This window comes from Piliocolobus tephrosceles, chromosome 15, assembly GCF_002776525.5.
Source record: "Piliocolobus tephrosceles isolate RC106 chromosome 15, ASM277652v3, whole genome shotgun sequence".
Lineage (NCBI taxonomy): Eukaryota > Metazoa > Chordata > Mammalia > Primates > Cercopithecidae > Piliocolobus > Piliocolobus tephrosceles.
Window position 1 is genome coordinate 97,998,115 of NC_045448.1, and position 3,622 is coordinate 98,001,736.

Here is a 3,622-nt window from a genome sequence, read left to right on the forward strand (position 1 = left end):
GATGAAGGCAGAGACTGGAGTGATACAGCCTAAACCAAGGAATACCTGGAGCCACCAGAAGCTGAAAGGGGCAAGGAGGATTCTCCCTGATAGGGTCTTCAAGGGGGGTCATCTTACCGAAAGCTTGATTTTGGGCTTCTGGTTGTCAGAATTGAAAGGAAGTAGATTTCTATTATTTTAAGCCACCAATTTCTTGGCGATTCTATATAGCAGCCCTAGAAAACTAATACAAATGTTATATGAAAACCATGGTTTGCTGAATCATTCAAAACTTTGGCTTTAGGAGCTATATACCTCAAAACTTTGGCTTTAGGAGGTAGATACCTAAAACCAGCTTCCTGTTTGTGTTAATTCTTGGTCTAACATTAAAAGAAAATTCAATAAAATGTTTGGTGTGTATCCAAAAATATTTTCTTTCAAGCTAAGCCAGATTTGGGGAAAGTCCTGGCTTGGTTTCACAGATTGGCTTTGAATTCTATGTCTTAAGTGAAAATCCATGTCATTTTTGACTGCCATTAGAGGTAGCAGATAAAGAGAATTAAAAAGAGAATCTTTATATTTAAATAAATTTCAGACTGCTTATATAGGGTAAGACGTTTCTAACCATGCGAGTATTTTGACAGATACATTTATGACATTTAAAAGGACTTTCCTTGTCAGATTCCATAATCTTACATTTCAGGCTAAGATAAAACATGCAGAAAGGGTAAAGTTGCTGTTATCCTTTAGGAAATAGGGGACACAGTCTCTTCCATACATTTCTTCATATGTTTACATGTTTCTAAGGCTTGTAGCAACCAAGGAGCAGAAATGGCACCTCCCTCTTAGAAAGCATCATAGGGTCCCCAGCAAGGAAATCATCCTAAGTGATTGTAAGGAAAATTAAGCAATTATATTTTAATTGATTCTTACAATGCCCCAGTGTGGTGGTTCAATATTTTTTCCAATCTCTTGATGAAGAACTGAAGTGTTAAATGATTTTCCCCACAGCCTGCAGTGGCTCAGGATAGAGCTCTGTCTCCCAGGCATTTGCTTTAGAACACCAGGTCCTAAGTATTCATTTAATCATCCATATTGCTCACCTGCCTAATCAAATCTTCAGAGAGGCACTGCTTGTCCTTAGTTCGAAGCCAAGTGTGGACTGCTTCCAGAACAGCTGCTTCCAGAATAGCTGTAGATGGCTACCCATTTGCAGTTGCTTATGTCTGTTATCAACGCCAGAAAAAATCAAAGCTGGCATCTCCCTCCCACCCCACAACAGGCAGCCACTCTCAAAGGCTCAGATGCCTGAATTGCCATTAGATCCTCATTCCCCTCTCAGAATGCAACTCATCCTGCAGTGATAACACACTCAATTGCTATCATTTCAGCATGGATTTGTCCAATGCCATATAAAGAGATGAGGCATGGGGTTCTTGAGAGCATGGGGATGCTCTTGAAGAAGACTGGGACAGGGAAAGTTCTCACAAAGGGCAGTGGAGATGCTGAAGCATTCCTCCTAAACAATGCTCCCACCACACAGAGAAACAAAAATCACAGAAGAAGGATGCAACTAAAGGAGGCATTTTTTAAAATCCAGATATTTTATGCTGGCTACCAAAATGTGGCAGTGGAGCATTACAGGTACCCTCTAGGTAACGTTGTTGATGCTGTGGTACTGTGCCACCCTGCATCAGGCTTTGCCACTGTAGTGCACCAGGCTGACTTCCAAATGCCATTATTCCCTTCTTTCTTTCTTTCTTTCTTTCTTTCTTTCTTTCTTTCTTTCTTTCTTTCTTTCTTTCTTTCTTTCTTTCTTTCTCTTTCTTTCTTTCTTTCTCTCTTTATCTTTCTTTCTTTCTTTCACTCTTTCACTCTTTTTCCTTCCTTCCTTCCTTCCTTCCTTCCTTCCTTCCTTCCTTCCTTCCTTCCTTCCTTCCTTCCTTCCTTCCTTCTCTCTCTCTCTCTCTCTCTTTCTTTTTGGCAGAGTCTTGCTCTTTTGCCCAGGCTGGAGTGCAGTGGCATGATCTTGGCTCTCTACAACCTCCACCTCCTGAGTTCAAGCAATTCTCTGCCTCACCCTCCTGAGTAACTGGGATTACACGCGTCCACCACCACACCCAGCTAATTTTTGTATTTTTTAGTAAAGACGGGGTCTCACCATCTTGGCCAGGCTGATCTTGAACTCCTGACTTCATGATTCACCTGCCTCAGCCTCCCAAAGTTCTGGGATTACAGGTGTGAGCCACCACGCCCGGCCCAAATGCCATTATTTCATCTCTGTGCCAGGGAACATCCTCTGGCAGCTGGAGTCCTGTCACTCCAGCTTGGTAACACCCCCTTCATCCCCAGGCAGCCCTTGAACAGAGACTCATGCGTCCAAAACCCAGCTGTTCTGAAGCATTCCTCCTAACAGGAACAGAAAATCATGTATCCATACCCCAGCTCCTCCACATTCTGAGCTATGTGTACTGTGCTGGTACTCACAGCATCGCAGCAAGATCAAGGTCCAATGCCCAGGTTGGTCATTTGCCTCACGGTGCACTTCTTTTTGGCTGTCTTCCTTTCCTGCCTTCCTTTTCCTTTCTATTAGTGTTTCCTGAGATCAGCTCCAAACAAGCACACGCTTGTCTCAAGGTCTGATTCTGGGGAAACCAAACTAGGAGGGTTGGCAAAATTGTCTGTAGGGAGAACCTCTCTTCTGCCTAAATGACTTCTGGCTTTGCATTTCCAAAGCCTTCTCTGTTGAAGGGTGCTCTCCTTCTTTCAAGAAAAGCTCAACCAGAGAAGTTATCTGGTCTAAATTCACATTTTCCTTCTTGCCTTACGATTTAATTGTTGACAGAGAAATACTTTCAGATCTATCATTTTTTAATATACCTAGAAAGGATAATATGCCAGGGTACCAAGGTGGCATGGGGCGGGGGGAGGCCTAGGTGAATACCTAAACTTTCTCCCTACCCAGCTACACCAGGGAGTCTAACCCTGATCCCAGCTATCAACAGAGCCAAATGAAGAACTGGGGCTTTCTCCATCACCTTGAGAGTAACCAACTGACTGCCACTTTTCCCCAATGGAATGGTGTCAGATGGGCCCTTCTGAAACACAGAATTTCAATAAGATCCTGAATCTTATATTAGTCAAAACACTCCGGTTTCAATAAAAAAAAAAAAAAAAAATCTCTTGTCATACAAAACACTATGAAGATCTCAAACTAAATGAGAAAAAACAATACACACCAACACCAAGATGAAATCAATGTGAGAAATATCTGACAAGGGTTCAAAGAAGTCATCATAAAAATGCTCCAATTGCCAAATATAAAAAGACTTAAAACCAACTTTTAATATGAAAAATCTCAGAAAAGATTTGAAGATATAAAGAAGAATTTGAAAAATGTTTAGAACTAAAAAATATAATACTATGGAGAGGTCTACACATATAATTTTGACAACTGAGATGAAATGAACCTATTTCTCAAAAAATACAAACTATCACAACACACTCAATGTCAAATAGTTGATGTAAATATCCCTACAACTATAAAGGAATTGATTTTTTTATTTTTAATTCAATTAAATCTCCAGGCTCAAAGGGGAATAGAGAATTCAAGCAGATGTTTTAAAAAGAATTAACACCATTC